This window comes from Mytilus californianus, unplaced genomic scaffold, assembly GCF_021869535.1.
Source record: "Mytilus californianus isolate M0D057914Y unplaced genomic scaffold, xbMytCali1.0.p SCAF_9, whole genome shotgun sequence".
NCBI lineage: Eukaryota > Metazoa > Mollusca > Bivalvia > Mytilida > Mytilidae > Mytilus > Mytilus californianus.
The window spans coordinates 88,344,718-88,367,031 of record NW_026262745.1 but is presented as its reverse complement, the minus strand read 5'-3'; positions in this window follow the sequence as shown (position 1 = coordinate 88,367,031).

Genomic DNA, 22,314 nt, shown 5'->3' with positions numbered 1-22,314 from the left:
CACTCTATACGTCAGTAAGGATTTTATTTTCGGCTTGTAGAAGTCTAGGTGACCAAGATATTTCTATTCTCTAATAAACACTATAGATGCACAATTCAAAGCCATTTAATTATTAATTTCAAGTCATACAACTTCAATTAATTTTCAAGTAAATCAAAGTAATGTAAGATTTATAGACATAATAATTTGAATCAGCATTACACACGACTCCACATATTGAGTAATTCATCGTGATATAAGTTTGACCGGAATTATGTACAAATGTTTTGATAAACCTGATAACCGGATGGTTACATATACCATATTTACCCCGTGTACGTCACAAAATCAACTAGTCAACGAGGGACTTATGGAATACTTTAAGGCAAAGCAGTTAGAATTATATCCCTTGGAGTTATTTGGGGGAGACTGTGAAAACGTATTCACACCTACGGTGGGGGAAGTGTTACAATTTAGGACAAACCCCGCCATGAACAAGGGAACAGCTGTATTTGTTAGTGGATACTGGAGAAGAGGAAGATGCATAAATATTATCAATACTATGTCAAGAGGGAATTTATTTGTAATAGAAGATGACAACACAAAATACAAATTTGAACTCAACAGATATCAGCTCAGACCTTACAATTTTTTAAAACATATTCTCTGTGACAAATAAAATATATTTAAAAAATATGTTTTTTAAAATTAATGACCAACTATGTAATTAGATTGTGATACTAATTTCGGAATTTAAGAAATTATATAAAAAAATAAGATGATGTGGTATGATTTTCAATTAGACAAATATCCACCAGAGTTGAAACAAAAGGCAACCGTACGGCCTTCAACAATGATAAAAAAAAAACATACGGTAATGTTAATGATTCAAAGCCGCTACATGATTAAAAGCCATATGAAAAATGTAAAAATATTTGAACTAGAAAAGTAAAGGCCTTATTTAGTGTTAGTGCAGTAATTTATTATTTATTGATATTGGACATTGATTACAGAAGACCACAATAAATAGGTCGTTGTTTTGGTAATGCCTGGACGTCGACTAAAGGATCAAAATATTTGACGTCGATTTGAGAACATGACGTCAGAATTGGACGTCGATTTGAGAATGTGACATCAGATTTGGACGTCGATTTGAGGATAAAAATATTGGACGTCTATTTGAGAATATGACGTTAGATTTTGACGTCGATTTGAGGAACGGACGTCGATTAGAGGCCGGACGTCGATCTGAGTCTAACATATATTGCCTATGTTTTTGTTAATCCACAAGTCTACAAATCTACAAATCGTCTCCTCTTAGCTGATGGCATCAAAAAGGAAACCAAAGGAGGCGATGATAAGTGCTACTGCTAATAGATTCATAACTAATAAATTGCCGATATATTTTGATGCATGATAAGCATCATTACTATAGTTGATAATTATATAAATAAGAAGATATATGGTATTATTGTCACTGAGAAAACTCTCCACAAGAGACCAAATGGAACAGAAATTAACAACTACAGTGCAGGTCACCATACAGTCTTCAATAATAAGTAAAACCCATACCTTATAGTCATCTATAAAAGGCCCCGAAATTACAATGAAATGTAAATCAAATCAAACGAGAAAACTAAATTATGAACTAAAAAATGAACCAACAACTAATATGATACACAGCATGAAATGCCAACCCCTGAATTACAGACTCCTGTCTTGGGACAGGCAAAGACAGAATGTGGCGGGGTTACACTAGTTTGAAGGTTAATTACAATAGCGCAATTATTCGTAATGCATATTCCGAATGGTACCAGCGATGTTTCGTATTTTATTTCTCGAAGACTACACAAACTAGGAAAAAAAAACGAATGCCTCTTCTTCGTTCTAATTGATATAAAGTAGGATTTGAAATGATGTTCTGTGCAAAACATTTCTTTATATTTTGATATATCTTGCCTGTAATACTATTTTGTCATTGGAGAGTGTACATGTAGGTCTTGATGTCAGATCTTGGAAAGGTTGTATTAGATTTATGCAATGCGTCTAGACTCTGCATGGCCTGTATACCAGTGCATGATATATAGACACATGTCTTTGTTTTTTGTCGACTATTTTGTTATGAAGTAGGTCGTTTGTTTTCTAATTGAATTGTTACATGATTTTGAGGTCGGAACATTTTATATTGCCGACTATGTCTCCACCGGGACTCGAACCCGGGACCTCTGTGTTACAAGGCAGCGCGTATACCGACTGAGCTAAAGAAGTACTTCCCTAGATCAACCGCTTACGGCTGACTAAGTATCTACTAATGAAGGGAAGCAATCCCGTCACAATTGTTTACATCCTCTTCATTTAAGCTTTGGTCGATTGTTGTCTCATTGGCAATCATACCACGTACATCTACTTATATTTATATAGTTCCAAAAAAACCGGTATAATCATAATAATAGAAAATGCGAGAATACCAATTTTATTCGTATAACAAAGAAAACCATAAAGTCCTACAAATCTCTCTGAAAATAAAACAAAAACCGAAACAAACATACGTATTCTGATGATACATAAATTACAAAAGTTTAAGTTAAAGAAATATTTTAAATCTTATATATGTACCTGAACGTATCACTCCTTATGCTCCTAATAGGTTTGTTGTCTTTACTTTCTCACTACTTGAGTTTACTACACAATATCCAAACACAATTTATGATTATCGTTCACAAATGTAAAATTAAGTGTCTAAATTATTCATAACGAACAACAGTACGGTTTACTGTGTGCCTGTATAATCTTGATAATTCCCCACAACACTAAATGCTTGTCAATCACAGCATGATTTTACTACAGATCTCGGAAATAGTCGTCATCATCTCGTCTGCACATCTAACTTAATGTACGCGTAAAATTTCACATTTACAATGCTGCCATATGTTGTTGTGTATTTTAATGAATGTTGATGCCATCTACGACAAAAGAAGTGAAAGTGAAAAAAAGAACAAAATTGGCGACAGGTATGTTTTATACATGATTAACAAATATTTATAACTGTGGCTGTACAATGAATTTACGCTTGTTGAAATAAACGATGAAAAACCTAAGAATTAATTCAATGATCTTTACTCGTGTTCAAACATGCATCGATCTTAAAAGACATCGAAAAATTAGAAAAATTCAAATCCTTAAACGCTGTACGAGTATAAGACATGAAATTTTATCTTTTGTGATTTAGAACAAGTTAAAATGTATAGTCAATAATCATGATAATGGGTTAAGTGTACTAAATACATGTTTTTAAGTGAACACGTGATCTATTTTCACTGCTCTTTGGTCGGGTCTAAGGGTCGGGTTGTTGTTGATACATTCCCCATTCCCACCCTCAATTTTAACAAAACTTATACATATAGTGTTAATATACTGTAACAGCAACCTAATAATACACCATTATTCTTCTTTTTATGATACTAGTAATCAGGCATTCAGTAAGAATCAATTTTAATGCATATTTTCTCCGAGGAAAGGGGGTGAAATATTCTTGTTTACGTACTGATCACTGCAGTGGCGGATTTACTTGGAGTCAGAGGGGGCCACGTGCCCCTCCCCATCGCAAGGTCAAGGTCACCAGCAAACTTTGTATTGCTATTGAATCTACTTATCCACATCTAAGATATTATTTACAGCTTGATTTGACTTATACACTTGTCGTTAATCAAACCCAGGCTCCAGTCGCGGATCCAGAACTTTTTCTAAAGGGGAAAGGGGGGGGGGGGGGGGGGGGGGGGGGGAGCGCTGACTGACCTTCATTGAATCCCTATATAATCAACCAAATTTTTCCCATGAAAGAGGGGGCCGGACCACCCAGAGCCCCGTGGATCCGCCTATGGCAGCTACAACATGCGTTATTTATGACAGCTTATCGTTGGGTGTGTAAATATTGACACCTGTCTGAAATGTCTCCTTGCAAAAGCTTTTATGTAAACTACATGTACATGTAATTTGAACAGCACGAATATTTCTATTGGTTTTTAAAACAATATTACAGATAAAGGATGTACTTGGGTGAAATTGAAAAAATCTAGAGTTTAAAAAGTTGATACTATTAGTCAGAAAGGAATTAGTAAAGGAACAAAATAAGCTAAAAATATTGATAGGTTAGAGAGCTCCTTTTCGAGATATCTAATCTTTAAAAAATGGCGGGAAAAGGCTGACTCTTACCTTATATTTAGTATTGGCATCATTTGGGTCTCAAATCGAAAGAAAAGAAATCTGGAGTCTGCTTAATGTTTGGTTAATGACGTTTTATGAGCTATTGAAGTCTTAAATGAAAAGAAAAATGGGTGTTATGGGGCAAAATATTTTACCCTGTATCGTATAAAAAAAAACGAAGGAGTCAGAACATTTGACAAGAATTCCTCATTAAGATCATTTAACAGGTGAAATCTTCTTTCAGGAAAGAAATTATATATGCCAGTTGTTTTAGTGTTTATTGGAACACCCTTCAATAAAATGTAAAAGCGGTTTCCTAAACCCCGGCTAATTACCCACCAGGTCTGGGGGCATGCACCCAATATTAGTATCCTCATGGAAGTATTATCATTTATATTGACAGGAACTCCAACAAGTGGACTTCAATCGTTTATAGTGCGATGCCGCATTAACTATCTGTTAATTAACTCGACATGTCATATGGATGCATTGGTTTCGATCGATTTTTTGGAACCTCGTGACATTGTAATAACGGAACATACCGAAATAACCGGATGTGTACTTCATTGTCAAGGAAATGACATTTACCGACCATGTCATTAATGACATATATGTCAGTTTTTACGCAATGTTTGCCTTAAAATAAATAAAAAGGAAGAAAAGAAATCCCCGCAACTATTTTCATAAAAAAAAAAAAAAAAAAAAAAATTACCCACAAGCCATAAACATTTCAGTTTAAGTTACAATCAGTTTAAAAGTTTTGTTTTATTCATGAAAGGGCCGTTGGCTTAACACGCATAACGGTTATATATACCGTGAGGCTTGAAAATCATAAAATTCTTATAAAAAGTATTAATCAGCAATTATCATCGCGCTTTGACAATGTTTTTTTAATTTAAGTGTTTATTGAAATAATTCCCCCCCCCCCAAAAAAAATTCAAAAGTTTATTCCAGTAGCGGCGGGAGCCGGGGGGAGGTTAAAGGGTTTCGATCAGAAAAATATCAAATATTTACTATTATTTTAATTGTAGCATATCAGTTTGAAAAAATAGTTTGATTGCATCATTTACCAGAAATTAAAATTTATATTATCATACAAATATAAAACTGCATGCTTGTTTAACTTCCAGTGACAAATATTTCAGACATATGCAGAACGAATCCTCTGTCCAAATGACACAATTATGACGTATTTTTCGCTAACAAATAGCTAGTTAATTGGTATATGTGCGTACCTTGCAAGGTCCTTATGCCCGTCTGACAGTTTTCAATTGACCTCGAGCTCATTTCATGGATCAGTGAAAATGCAAGTGTGTCAATTTTTAAATAAAGCATGTAATTACTATTTTTCACTGTTTTATGCACAATATATATAAATAACCCGAATAATTCAGACAATCTTTTTAATCGATATCTTTTGTTAATCACAACAAGATGTGTTATTTGCTAGATATTTATGATGCATACAATTAAAAGTGAACAGACAACACCGTGCTGTAATCAATACTTGTGGGAAAGTCAAATGACCAACGCTTAGTGAAAATGAAATAACAAACAACCATCAATTCTGAAATTATCTTGAACACAAAAATTCACAGCTGCAGACTCCTTCATCTCTTCTTCTACATTTGCACAAGAGAAATTTTAATAGCAGATACCCGATTTGATGCCGTACCAACCGTAGCACGACATGGGAGCCGAGATTGAACGAAAATAATTGATATATACGCTTAATATCAACGTACGTTTTATGAATCATAATCAACAGTATTGGAAGTATTTTTAGCTGCATCATGGCATTATTTTCACTTGGATATAATACGTATTTATAGCAAACGATAGTGTGTGTACTCGATTATGCTTTCAAGTAACTGTTGCACGAATGGTTTATAAGCAGATTTAGTAGACATTACTTTATATTATATCTGATTTTGCATGCTATAAATATTATGAAAAAAGTATAACATGAATAGGTTGGAATTTTATGGGTAGGATTTTAGAAAACATGACAAAATAAGATCAATTTCAATATACACAAGCTAGTAATCTCATTTTTAAGGTATTAATGCCTCGCAGACCAGGATCAAGCTAGCAGCCACTACGCTTGCAGCCAGTTTTCAGATATGGCTTTAAACAAAAAGTTGCATCAGATTCAAACTTAGTTAACTTGAAACCGTTTTTATTAATTTATGACTACTAAATTATCTGTTTTAAGGATACAATTAAGCAGTCAAAGACACTCTGATTAAATGAATTTCAAAATTTCAGTTCGTGTTCATTAATTTAACGACAATTCATTTAATAGTGTCTTTGACTGCTTCATTATATATATAAAACACACGATTTAGGGGTTACTAGTATATTAATAAAAAAAAATTAAGTTAGAATGAATCTTATGCAATTTTTTTTGGTTTATAGACATATCTGAAAAATGGCTGCTAGCGGAGTGGCTGGTCGTTATTGCCTGCGTATTTGTTTGAAAATCATTAGAGAAACAGATTCCACCACCAAATCTCGTGTAATACGATATTTAAATATCTCTCGACAGTTAAATTTTAAATATTTAAAACGCTCGGCGAGCCTCGCGTTTTAAATTTGAAAATTTAACTGTCTCGAGTGGATAAATATTGTATCACACTCGATGCAGTGGTAGAATCTGTTTCTCTAATGATTTTCAAACAATACGCAGGCAAATTTATTCCTTCTTTTCGAATGATCTGCAAAAAGATGTTTTCTTTCTATGTGACGTCATCAGGCATGGTCGCCTTTTTTCATGCCGTCACAATAGGAAATTCAGAGGAAAGCAAGAAAATTCGACGTCATAATCGGATTTTAACCAATGAAGAACTGAGATCAAACGAACCACACGTTGATTAAATTTGTTTTATACAATGGGTGCAGAGAGGGATAAATTGACGAAGAATTAGAGAAATATTGTATCACACTCGATGCAGTGGTAGAATCTATATGTATCAACGATTTATCTATTTACAGGAAAGGAAAAGAACTTATACCCAAGACATGATATATTTACAGGAAAGGAAAAGAAGACTTCTACTCAAGGCATGATATATTTACAGGAAAGGAAAAGAAGACTTCAACTTAAGGCATGATATATTTACAGGAAAGGAAAAGAAGACTTCAACTTAAGGCATGATCTATTACTGCTGTATAAAGACACCAAATAAAGGACAGAGCTTATTTTCTATTTAATCTGTATGGTTTGAATTATAATATTTGCTGTAAATGTTAAACAGTTGAAATTAAAACCACATTCTGCAAGATTATAAACTCACTTCAAATGTGTAAAATTTTTTCATGGTCTCCCATAGGGTGTAATTTTTTCCAAACAGGCTGGGAAATTCACCAGATTATATTGATTGATTGATTGATTTGTTGGTGTTTAACGCCACTTTCTACACTATTTATTGTGCTATTTCGTTGCGGTCATTTTTTATTGATGGTGGAAGCCGGATTGCCCGAAGAAAACCACGAACCTTCGATAGGAAAACTGACAATCATGGGCCTAGTCAATTAAGATTGGAGTCGAGCGCACCTTGCACGAGCGGAATTCGAATTCATAATCTCAGCGTTGACTGGCTAGTGATACAGTAGTTGGACTACTTGTAGCACTTGGCCATCGAGGCCCCGACAGATTAAAACATACGAGTTAATTTATAGCTATTCATAAATAAGGGGATCGGGTATGATTGTCAATGAGACATCTATTCCTCAAAGATCATTTTAAGTGGTTTTTATACGACCGCAAAAAAATTTTTGTGGTCGTATATTGGTATGACGTTGGCGTCGTCGTCATCGTTGTCGTTGTCGTCGTCGTCCGGCGTCGTCCTGCGTCGTCCGAAGACACATTGGTTTTCGCACTCTAACTTTAGTTTAAGTCAATGGATCTCTATGAAATTTTACCACAAGGTTCAATACCACAAAAGAAAGGTTGGGATTGATTTTGGGGGTTATGGTACCAACAGTAAAGGAATTAGGGTCCAAAAAGGGGCCAAAAATAAGCATTTTTGTAACTTCCAGACATAACTTGTGTGTTAGTGTATGGATCTCTCTGACATTGTACCACAAGGTTCCATATCACAAAAGGAATGCTGGGATTGACTTTGGGGGTAATTGCCTCAAAATTTTAGGAATTAGGGGCCAAAAAAGGGGCAAAAAACAAGCATTTTTCTAGTTTCATGACAATAACTTGTGTGTAAGTGTATGGATCTTTCTGAAATTGTACTACAAGGTTCCATTTCACAAAAGGAAAGCTGGAATTGAGTTTGGGGGTAATTGCCGAAACGTTTAGGAATTGGGGGCCAAAAAGGGGCCAAAAATAAGCATTTTTTTAGTTTCCAGACAATAACTTATGTTCAAGTGTATGGATCTCTCTGAAATTGTACTGCTAGGTTCCATACCACAAAGGGAAGGCTGGGATTGATGATGGGGGTAATTGCCTCAATATTTTAGGAATTAGGGGCCAAAAAGGGGCAAAAAACAAGCATTTTTCTAGTTTCAGGACAATAACTTGTGTGTAAGTGTATGGATCTTTCTGAAATTGTACTACAAGGTTCCATATCACAAAGGGAAAGCTAGGTTTGAGTTTTGGGGTAATTGCCCTAAATGTTTAGGAATTTGGGGCCAAAAAGGGGCCAAAAAACACATTTTTCTAGTTTCCAGACAATAACTTGTGTTCAAGTGTATGGATCTCTCTGAAATTGTACTGCAAGGTACCATACCACAAAGGGAAGGCTGGGATTGAGTTTGGGGGTGATGAATCATAAGGGGGTTCAAAAACTTTGGGGGGGGGGATTTTTTTTTTTTTCATTTTTTTTTCTTTTAAAATTTTTCATTTTAAGTTGGTTATTTCTGATTTATATTTAAAAGCAAATAATAATGATATGGTAGGAGATACACACCAAACAGGATGTGTAAATTATTATATTATAAGTATTGTGCAATATGAAGAAATTTTCAATTGCACAGTATTGCACAATAGCAAGAAATCTTCAATTGCACAGTATTGCGCAATAGCAAGAAATCTTCAATTGCACAGTATTGCGCAATAGCAAGGAATGTCCAATAGCACAATATTGCGCAATAGCAAGATATGTCAATTGTACAGTATTGCGCAATAGCAAGAAATATTTAATTGCACAGTATTGTGCAAAAGAAGATACTTCATATAAATTGCTTATTTCTTGACCAATTTCAGTGGGGTTTTATTCTTGAGTTCTTGGGGTTCTTTAATATGCTGAATCTAACCTTGTATTTATTTTTTGGATTTTGGGCCCCGTTTTTAAATTGGTCCACATTGAGGTCCAAAGGGTCCAAAATTAAACTTTGTTTGATTTCATCAAGAATTGAATTATTGGGATTCTTTGATATGCCGAATCTAACCGTGTATTTAGATTCTTAATTTTTGGTTCCGTTTTCAAATTGGTCTACATTAAGGTCCAAAGGGTCCAAAATTAAACTTAGTTTGATTTTAACAAAAATTGAATTCTTAGGGTTCTTTGATATGCTGAATCTAACCATGTATTTAGATTTTTGATTATGGGCCCAGTTTTCAAGTTGGTCCAAATCGGGGTCCAAAATTAAACTTTGTTTGATTTCAACAAAAATTGAATATATGGGGTTCTTTGATATGCTGAATCTAACCATGTATTTAGATTTTTGACTTTTGGGCCCCGTTATCAACTTTGTCCACATTGAGGTCAAAAGGGTCCAAAATTAAACTTTGTTTGATTTCATCAAAAACTGAATTCTTGGGGTTCTTTGATATGCTGAATCTAACCATGTATTTAGATTTTGGATATTGGACCATAATAGCTATATATAGGTGAATGTCCAATTTAAAATTTTTAAGTTCTTAGACCACATTCATTCTGTGTCAGAAACCTATGCTGTGTCAAATATTTAATCACAATCCAAATGCATAGCTGTATCAAGCTTGAATGTTGTGTCCATACTTGCCCCAACTGTTCAGGGTTCAACCTCTGCGGTCGTATCAAGCTGCGCCCTGCGGAGCATTTTATTAACAATTAATGGCAACCTTACGGCCTTCAACATGAGAAAAACCATACTGTTTAGTCGCCTATTAAAGGCCCCGAAATACATGATTACAGTTACACAAGAGTTTGTGAGGAAATTAGCCCATTTCCTATACTGTATCATCTCTATCTCTGATGTTTGTTGTTTAATTTATCAGTGTGAATGTTTCCCCAGCCAATGATTTCTTTCAATTGTGTTATCTGCTGCTGAAAATGTTTCACATTCACAACAGTGACTCTGTTCTATTCTTACAGTATCTGTAAGACGACATATTTCTCGCTGTTGTATACAACAGAATGTGCAATCATTGTGCAATGCATGAGTATTTTCTTCAAGCCTGTGAACTTATTTTGGTTATCATCTCTGTGGGAATAATTCCCCAGTCTAAAGAAAACTATTTGGTTAAAATCTTTGTGAAGAAATTTCCCCAGTCTAAATTTTTTTTTTTGGTTATCAACTGTGTAAGGAAATTTCCCCATTCTATTGATTTCGGTATCGTTCCCATCTTTTTTGGGAAATTTCCCCAGTCTATTGATTTATTTTTGATTATGAAATTTTAGTGATTTCGTTTTCGTTATCATCTTTTTTTGGGAAATTTCCCTAGACTTTTGATTTTTTTTGGTTTTCGTTGGTAGGGAAATTTCTTTTTGATTATCAACTTTGTAGGGAAATTTCCCCATTTTAGTGATTTCGTTTTCGTTATCATCTTTTTAGGGAAATTTCCCCATTCTATTGATTTCTTGTTGGTTATCATCTTTTTGGGGAGATTTCCCCATTCTATTGACTTCTTGTTGGTTAAACGTCTTTTTGGGGAAATTTCCCCATTCTATTGATTTCTTGTTGGTTATCATCTTTTTGGGGAGATTTCCCCATTCTATTGACTTCTTGTTGGTTATTGTCTTTTTTGGGGAAATTTTACCATTCTATTGATTTCTTTTTAGTTTTCATCATTTTGGGGAGATTTTATCATTCTATTGATTTCTTTTTCGTAGACATCGTTTTAGGGAAACTTCCCCATTCTATTGATTTGTTGTTGGTCATCATCTTTTTGGGGAAATTTCCCAAATTATTGATATCTGATTGGTTATCAACTTTATGGGGAAATTTCCCTAATACTTGTTAACAAATAATTTCTGCGTTTCTTGTATATGTAAAGTAATACGTGTTTATTTCTTGAGATTGTTCTCCAAGTTTTGTTGTGTAGTGTTATTGGATACCATCATCAAATATATTTGTTACAATCATGCCAGTTAAATGTTTGTTGGAATATTTTGTTCACACAAATAGAAAACATTGAAAAAAGAGAATAAAATAGAAATTCTCTTTTTCAAATAGATTGCGTTATTTATTCATCTTTGAAAAACTTAGTATTTTATACAATTGTTTAAGGAACATAGGTTATTGTTTTAGGTTACAAATTATAAATAACTTCAAGTCTTAATCAAATCACAATGTTCCATCTATTTATATCTGTCTACCTTTAAGATTTTCAAGGAAAATGATATTTTAAGTCCAAAGAGACCGATCTTTGTCCCAGAAGCGTGGCGTCAGAATGGCAATTAGTGTTTCAGGAGGATTAGTTATATATTTCATGTGAAAAATAACCAGATGTCTGTGAAAATTTGTTAAAGCTAGTAAAACCTGTATGAGTGGACACCTATACAAATAATATTTACAAAAGTTACTTATTCATGATATAGAAGTAATATTTGAAATAGCATCGTTTTCAACATAACTTGTATAGGTAATATTGAAAATTACTTGTTTAAGTAATGCCCCTAACTGAACAAGGGTAATATTTTTTTTAATAAAATAGCAAACTTATTTCTTTTATAGAAAATTATGGCTACTTTCAATAGGAAATGTTGTAATTCATTATTGAAGGCTGGTTTGAGGGGGTAATTTAATATAAAATTGTTTTTCCCCTATTAGTCTTTGCTTAAATGACATTTTTCATAAAAATAAAAATGTGCATAATTTATCTTTGTTTCAAATAAAGAACTACTTGGTATGAGCTCGCGTCAGCATACCAACTTACAAGTCAAAACAATTTAGTAGGAAGTAAGGCTCTGAAATTTTTACAAGCTATTTTTGCCCGGGGTTGGAGAATGTAATTTTTTCCCTTATCCTGTCCAATACTACAGTGAAAGTACAACATCACTTTTAATTGCATATAAGATAGTAAACATCACCAGAAGTTAACCAATCAAATACCTCTCCCCCCTTATTTCCCCGTTTACAAGCTTTAGTAGCAATATATATTCCCTTAAATTTCCAAAATATTTTATATAAACACCAAATAAAAAAATTATATTGCATTGAAACACACAAGATACATGTTTACAACCTGAAAAAACTTTTCTACAGTTTCAGTAGGGATAATTATCTGAGAGCATCCTCTTTTATGCTTTTTTTTTTTTTTTTTTTAAAAACGTCTTCAACAATAATAATTGATTCCAAATTTAATAGAGATAACAGTTATCAAAAAATAAGATAGACACTGAACATAAAAGATTATTTGATAGATATATGGTAGAAACATTATAATTTAACCCTAAACTAAATAAGTATAGTCGTGACTCCCTATTGTCATGTTCCGACAGTCATAACAGTAGTGTGCTGAATCAAAAATTCTTTTAAGTATACCAATTGAACTATTACTGTACAACTTTAAATATTTGTAAGTTAGGGACCTAGCATTGCAAATTATTCAAGAAATTTGCCTGTTCTCCTCAAACACTAAAACTTCTAATCTACCTTATTCCTTATTGATACAGATGGTTACAAGAATTTGTAACTGTAGTTTTGATATTTATTTATACTGTGGATTCATTATTATTCATTGAATACCAATTTTCGTGGGTTTTGTGAGTACATGTGAGCCATGAATTCAAATGTTCAAACAAATACAAATTTTCTATAGGCTTTTTATGCAAAGATTGGCGAAACCACGAAATCAAATACCCACGAACACGCAAATTTTCCTCAACCACGAAAAAAATACATTTGATAATAGATCAATCCTCAGTAGTATAATTATAGAATAACTAATCGAAGAATTCAAATAGAGAAAAATATTCAACGAGTGACCGAACAACACATTAATTCACGAATGCGCGAAGTGCATGCATTAATAATCAGTGTTGTTTGGTCACGAGTTGAATATTTTTCGATATTTGAATTCTTTGATTAGTTATTCTTTTTATTACATTGTCAAATGGCTTTTTTATGAAGTTAAAGTAAGAAATGTAAGGAACTATATCTTTCTCTACGCATTCACAATTGGTTTTGATCCGACGTTATCGACGTCTTGACAACGCCTATTGTTGTATGACGTCAGAGGAGTGAAATAACCACGTTTATTTCACATGTGAAATTATCGGTTTTTATTTCATTGGGAAATCTATGTAATTCATTGCAACCAATGTAATAATATGTTTGAAACTGGTATTCAATTGACTAAAGCATTAGGGTAATAAATTAAAATTCTAAAGGAGTAAGTTCGGTAAGGGCCATATTTGGCCCCGATTATAAAGTTCAATTTTACAAGATAAAAAATGTTATAAGTTGACTTAAAGACATGTGAGAAAGTTAAATAGAACTATTTGTGTCAAAGTTTTATTCTAAAGCGTTGATTTTTACATCCCAAATAGGTCAAGATAAGAGATTTTGGCAAAATTTTACAAAATCGACCGGATTTTAACCAAATTTAGGACCAGGAAACATGGAGCGCAGGCGTCGACAAACTAAATATTCAAGTTAGTCATGTAAAATGTCCTTAAAATCATTATTTTTAAAGATCTTTTTTGTCGACGTATGCGCTCTATGTTTCCTGTCCAATAACCAATGCAAATTTACCTATTTTCATTGATTTTTTCGTGGAAAATCAAAATGAGTACTATTTGTGAGGTCATGAATAAAACCGCAGGAACGTAAATTTTCAACAAAAAGGCTTATTTTCTATCTAGTCACTGTATTAGCTATGATTCATTGTGATATTGGTCAATACATCCTAATTTGAAATTTAAGCTAAAAAAGGGGGCCATTTTTGGGCCTTATCGAACCTACTCCTTTTAAGCAGACACATAATAGTTTGTACAAATGAATGTTCACTTTTATTTATAAATAGAAAAAGGAGGTTTATATGAAATGGAAATCTTGTTATTATCATTCAGGGTATTAAATGAAATTATGACTTTCTACATTTTGATTAAGCTTAAACATGTTTAAGCTTAATCAAAGTGTAGAAAGTCATAATTTCAAGAGATAGTTTAAAAAACAAGTTGTTAATTTTTTTTATACAAATCAATGTGTACTGGAGAACTAGAATTTAAATTAAAATTAAGAGCTAAGAGCTATTAGCTTAGAAAAAGATGCTCCAATACTTTGTACATTTAATAGCATGGTATGAAAAGAAAAGGATAGTCTTTAAAAATATTAATAAGAAATTATATTGGAGCTTAATTATAAAGCTCAGAATTTCTTATTAATTCCATTTAATCTGTGTGTAATTTTTCAAACATGAACAGTATCAATAAAACATCTTCTTAATACTTTCCTCATGTTCCTGTTGATATTATATGTAAAATATTTTGAGAAAAGCAGTTGTATTGCATAGGGAAAAGGGATTCCAGTACAAATTAGTATACATTTTTGTTATAAAATTTTTGGTCCACTGAATCTGTTTAATTATCACAAAAACAAAATAAAAAAAGTAATACATTTACAAGAAAAAGATATAGAGGATTGCTGGACTGAAATCAAGTTATTATAATTTTTTTTGTGAAAAGTCTTTCAACCTAGCGATATAGCCTTCCAATTAAAAAGAATGATTATTAATAAGAAAATATTTGAAAACATTTACTTTGTGTGGAGACTTGATATGTCTTTCCAAGCATTACACAGTACTATTGAAGAATTTCTAATCTATTTTTATAGTTTTGTAATATTTCATGCAAGATGTATTTGAATAGACCAGGTGTTTACACAGGTGTTAATTAAGCTTCCTCTATAATGCTTTACTTCCTTGTGATAGATGTCATATATATATATTTGATTGACATCTTGATGGATCATGATAATTATTGTCACATAGACTGTTGAGAAGAGTCTACAAAAATAGCTATGAGCATCCTCCAAGAATGCTCGGAGCTTCCTCGTAAGAATAAATCTATGATCCCTAACTTCAACAGTAGCACTCAAATATAACATTGTTACGATCATCAATAGATATGTTTTCATCAATGTTACGGACATCATCCTGTTTTTTTTTCAACAAACATTTCTACTTTTTCATTCAACATGTTTAAAGGTTACGTTTGAATGAGGTATGTTCAAGCATTGTTCCATTTCTGAATATAGAGTGATAAATACCGAAATGACGAAGATGAATTCTTATTAAATTCTTTAAAATTTTTAGAAAGGTATTTTTACCTAATGTTTGGTCAGCAATGTTTTTTGATGTCAGTAATTGAAGTTTTGTACAGCAGTTTTACCCCAGTTAATCGACATGTCATACAGTTTATAACATTTTATTTCAGAATCTCAATTAGGGCTGGTACCCATTTCATTGACCTGGTTGAGGTTGAACAGATAGAGATGTCAGAACCAGTAGGATGGGTGTGTGTACCAATGAAAGATATCAATGAAAAGACAATAAGGTCATTTATGATTCAAATATCTATTTTATCAAATCACCAGAATGGACGAGATACACATTTGCGGAGAATAAAAGTACGAGCTCCTAAACAAGACATTTCTTCGGCAAAACTCCCTAAATTTACTAGTCCTGAACTTTTGCAGTATGCTTTTATTAGATAGCATTTGTCAAAATAAGATCCATATACTGCGAAAGCACTTTAATAGAATTTATTCGTGGAGTACCAATTTCTGTTGTTTTCGTGGATGGCTTTATCCACGAATTTGAGTGTCCAACAAAATTACAATTTCCTTTAATCGACACAATTTATAATAGATGAATCAGATTATTTCTGTAAGCTATTATTTTATTAAAAATTTGAAGAATGTTGTCAGTAATGACAGACAATTTTTTTCAAAGAACTTCGTTTGTGAATTCTACACTCAATTGTTTTTCTTCAGGAAACTAAAATCCACGTATTTATGTTTCCACAAGCATGTAACTTTTGCTCAAACCATGAAAATTAATACCCACTAATAAAAGTACTTTTACAGTGATTGTTCACTACTAAGTGTTAAAAAAGAAGAATCAATGAAATAACCTGCAGTTATCATTATCATTCTGTACATTTATGACAAACTGTGATTTAAATACATGTGTTAATCAAGGACTGCCTACCCTTGATCATATGGATACTTAAACAATCATATAAAGATGAATTATCACCCAATCTAAGTTGTCTGCTGTATTTTGTTCTGCCTTAGAGAAGTTGCAGATGAAAGACTTAGGTGTGCCGTTTCCAGTAATAACATAAACCAGATGTGCATATTTTAATCAAAGTCTCTTCAGTGATGCTCAAGGACAAAATATTTTAAAATCCAAAGCTTATTTAAAGGACGAAGAGCTATAAGCCAAAAAGGACAAAAACATAAAGCCAAAGCCGGGCAAGGAATCAGAGCTTTGCATGAGGGAGATGCATTCCTTAATTTTAAATAATTTCAAAAATTTTGTAACAGCAAATTTTAATAACACAAAATCCATATTTTCATGCCAGTACTTAGGTACTGTGGCTACTTGGATGGTGATACCCTCGGGGACTATCAGTCCACCAGCAGAGGCATCGACCCAGTGATAGTTCAAACAGTAGTGTTCTCAAAGGTGACAGTTGAAGTAGAGACAGCATTGTGGTCAAAGATTTGTTCAAATTTGTGATTACGTCAGCCTGTTGGGAACTAGCATTTATTTGAAAGTCAATGAATTTCAGTATTTAGTTTTATTAGTTTATATACATACATACTATTTGGCCTTTTGCACCTCAGCAATGATCTATTGAATTTGAAACTTTGCTATATGTTTATAAGAATTTAAACATGATGTCAGCATACACTTAGTAGGTACAAGATGTAAACATGCCAAGATATTGACCAATCGAAATAATGAACCACAGTGCATTGTGGACTCCTTCGAGTTTACTATCACTTAAGAATATATGGAATGTGGTTAAAAAGTGTCATTTTGTATAGTGTCTCGGAATCTCATTTGAAACCTATTTGCATAAAGCTTTATATTTCAGAAGAACGAAGACCTGGATGCTTCATACCTTGTATACAGATACCTTATGTTACGAAGTTTCCGTCTGTCATTTATCCATTGTTCTTGACCTCATTTTATATTGTTCAGTAACTAATGAAATTATTTCTGTTTTACTACTTTATACTTATCATGAGTATAGCATGTATAGGATATATATTGGTTCTTTGAAACTTATACATGTCCATCAGTTAGTGTTCATCTGACCTCTCGACCTCATTTCATGGATCAGTGGTCAAGGTTAAAGTTAGGTGATCAAGTCTGTATCTCAGATACTATAAGCATTAGGTCAACTGTATTTGGTGTATGAAATGATTGTAAGATGTACATGTCTGACTGGAGTTTTCACACAACTATCCTCAATTTCTTGGTTAATTGGACAATGATTAGTTTTTGTGGTTTAGTTTATTTCTTAGATTATAAGGTGTGCATGTCCATCTGGCAGGATTCATCTGACCTTGACCTCATTTTTATTGTTCATTTTTCAGTGATAATTTTTCTTAATTTTTTGAGTTTATTAGATACTGGAATCAATTGGTCAACTATATTTGGTGTATGAAATGATTATAAGGTGTACATATAAATAAGAAGATGTGTTATTAGTGCCAATGAGACAACTCTCCATCCAAGTCACAATATATCAAAAGTTAACAACGGAACCTTAGCTCGCATGGAACAGCAAGCTATAAAAGGCCCCAAAATTACTAGTGTAAAACAATTCAAACAGGCAAACCAACGGTATGATTTATATAAAAAACGAGAAAACGAGAAATCCTTATGAACCACACCAACAAACAGAAACAACTTAAAGGGGCACTAGCTGTCAAATTCATGTTCGACTCGAATTCTCATATTTGATTTATAACAATGTTAAACATTTATCCAAATTATAAAAGTCTAAAATAAACAATTTACAGGGCATGGGGTCGATAATATGTAGCTTTGTTTTGTGTGTATCTAGTCTAGACCCCATCTAATAAACTATCGAGTCGTCCCTCCGAAGACCTCTGATGGTTATATAAGCGATATAACCATAAACATATATATAAATAGACAGGGAACTCGTGCAATTTGATTTTTCTAGGTCTGTTTAATTTCATATTATAGATTAAAAATATATGTTAAGCATCATTTTTATCTGTATACAAATCAATTTTTGTGGATAGAAGGATTTACCTTTGTTTCACTTTCAATGTTGACATTTGTTTTCCTTTACATAACCAAACACGCACAATTCATGCATTGTCCATCTCTAGCTAAGGGGTTCAATTGAAGTTCACATGAATACGGATTCAATGAGGTCGAATTATTCACTTGCAAGTGAATAATTCATCAACGTTTCTTAGCTTATTTTGACAAAATTGAATCATACTGACTGCTAGAAACGAATTATTATTTCACTATTTCACTTTCATTTAAAATTGAACAAAAAAAATCATATTTAAGATTTTTTTTATATATTTCATAGCTAGTGGCCCTTTAACAACAGGCTCCTCACTTAGGACAGTTGCATATAAATGTTTTAATAGGCATCATCCTTCGCCTTAAACTGAGACAGTAGTGTAACATTACAACATGAAAAGGCACACTATAAAACATCAATTGAAATGGCTTAACTCGATTAAAAAGACATTTAAACAAAAACAAAAAAACAAGTAAACATACACTTAACGAATAAGTTTAATCTATGAGACAATATAAGCCCAATATATAAACGTAGGTGCCTATGTAATAAAAAAGACGTAGGAAGAGTGTCAAAAAGAACTCTTACCTGGGACCAAATGGCGTTAGATAAAACAATGTCTGTCAGGCAGCTTTCGTCTGACCTTGACTTCATGTTCATGGTTCATTGGAACATGTTTAGTGTTTGTGGTTCTTTTTCTCAAATAAAATAATCAATTATATTTCATTTATTGTACAATTGTAATGTGCACATCTCTGTCTGGCAGGGTCATATGAACTTCATCCCCATTTTCATTTTTCATTGGTCAATAATAAGTTTTCATAATTTGGTCAGTTGATGAGATATTAAGAGCATTATTTTGTGGTTTGATCTGTTTCTCGGGTACTACTAGGCATATAATCACTATATTTGGTGTATTGAATGTTCCAAGGGGTAAATGTCTGTCTGGAATGGTTAATCTGACCTTGACCTTATTTTCATAGAACATTGATAATGTTAATGTCATGTGAGTCTCATAGTAAAACCTTTATATTACAGACGTTTAATATCAATGCAATGATTAGTAAAACAGGCAAAATATTTCAGCGCGCACACTGTTGTCTTCGATGTGCATGCTCAGATTAAAAATAGAATTGTTTCTTGGCTTCACCATTCAACTTTTTTTCGTCATGTTAAGGTAATCAATAACTGGTACTTTCGATTGCTATGCACTATACATGCTTGCTGTGCCTGTGCAATCGTTTCTCGTGAAATCAACAATGAAGTGCCTATTATACAGTAAATCTCGTTTGAACTTTTTAAAACTCGTTTGATATTTGTTAAGGAATGGGTTGTATGCTCAAAAAATTTCCAAATCGTGTATGCTTATGTCTTTCCAAAAATGATGCTCATTTATATAGCACAACTGTTTTTATAAGAAATCCTTTTGGAAACATAGTTAATTTGCCCTGTATGTGTTGACTTTGTGGCTTGATCTGCTGTCAAATACTTACATTAAAATTAATCTAGTAATTCAGTTCCTTAAAAGTTTGTTATGGACAAAGATCGGGACACATGTAATGTATTGAAGACTTTATGATGCTCTCTAGTTGTCGGTTATTTTTATTGTCAGTTTGCTCTCTCAACGACATATGCCACGTCTTCTTCAATAGTAAGATTAAAACATATTTGATGACATTGTATACATGTATTTAGCAAAAGTAAAGGAAAGTAAAGGACCTGGACCTGGTCCTGGTGTAAAAGTTCATAACAAAAATCTTTATGTACGTAAGAAAAGAAAAGTAAATAAGTTTTTACCTTACCTGCCATCAGTTGCGTCCATCATCCGTCCGTCCATTCTTGTGTCTGTCTAAATGAGTATCCATGTAAACAAATGATGTGGTATTTCGTATTATTTGCGTCCATCATCCGTCTTTCCGTTCTTTCGTCTGTCTAAATGAGTCTCCGTGTAAACAAATGATGTGTTATTTGGTATCATTTGCGTCCATCATCCGTCCATCCGTTCTTTCGTCTGTCTAAATGAGTTTCTATATAAACGAATGCTGTGATATTTGGTATGCAACTTCATAATGTTGAAGTCCGGTTTATCTATATATCAATTATTTTATTTCAACACATCCTTACAGTGCATTGTTTTCTTCGCAACACATAACTTGGCTTTCATATCTCCGTTTTTTGTTTGTTTGGAACATTTTAGTGCTTTTGTATAATGAATTGTGTGTTTTCAAACTCAAATATAAAACACAAATAATGTAACAAACACCATTAGAGCAAAAATTCTTTTATCACCAAAATACTTAGTAAAATCTTCAGTTCTACGAATTAATTATTTTCATTTTCTAGCACTGGGTAGATACAACTACGGATGAACTATTGTCACTAAGGGTACACATGTATTATCACATCTGTAGTCCGTGCTTCGGTACTTATATAAGTTTTAATAACGTTTTCTTTGAATTTACCGTGTTAAATTAAGAAACTAAGGTTACAACTCCCTCTGGTTTCTGCAATGCCTTAAGACATTAAAAGGTGCACAAATGTGTCTGTACTCATTGTGAAATTTGTCGTGTAAATACGGTCATATTTGTCAAAAGGTTATGATGAAACCTAAGGTCTAAGCGTTCTTGATGAGGGTCAATCCAGAAAGCGCTTGAGACGTACGAAATTGATCGAATGTTATTTTCATGAAAGGCCAAATCGAAAAAAAAAGTGGTAAAAAATGATATACAACTTAAAATAGACACATTTAGGCTCTCGACCAAGAAACAGACACGATTTGTGAGGTTCGTTAAATTTCCAGTACAGACGGTCAATACGAAATGCTAAACGATGTTCGCTTATCGTGCATTAATATTTTAGTAATTTTGTAATCCAATATTTTGTTTTCCTAGGTAATGCATTTTTGCCGACAAACATATGCTCATACAAAATACATTATTGTTAACATGTTTTCCTTTCATGTTTTGTAATTTCTTAAAAATTGGTTCTACAAATATACATTTATTTCGAGCAAATCTTTGTAAGATGATAAATCCAGCTGCATCTTTTTTCTGACTATCAAAATCTTATTATTCAAAGGTTTGTGTTAAAATGCATATCGCATTTATTATATTTAAGATTTTCTAGGATTTTGTTATCAGATGTGCTCGAAAGGCAATATATGAAATTTGCATGCATAACAATTGTAAAGGAGAAAAATAAAACAAACCAATAACAACAACAAAAAAACAACAAAAGGTTGTCCAAATATTTTCAAAATACCTGTGCATCTTTACCAAAATATCGATACAAGTTTTAGTTATTTTCGTTTATCTAAACAGTTCTATCGTATTTGTATCAAAGTACTATCATGAAATTGTATACACACCAGCTATCAAGCTAATGATACCTTACGGAGAATAGCAGTCGGACAGCGGAGGCAAAGACCCGAAAGTTACAATTCTTAGTATATGATTTCGAATTTTAATAGACATGCCATATTTCGCAAAATTATACAAAAATGCAACGAAAAAAATGTCTTGTGATTGTTCATCCAAATTGCACATTACATATGATTGGATGGTAGTTAAAAAGATTGTTTTATTTAAATGATTCAATTGTCATTAAAACAAATTGTTGAGAAAGTTTCAAAACTAAATATACAGCACAATTAAAACACAAAAGG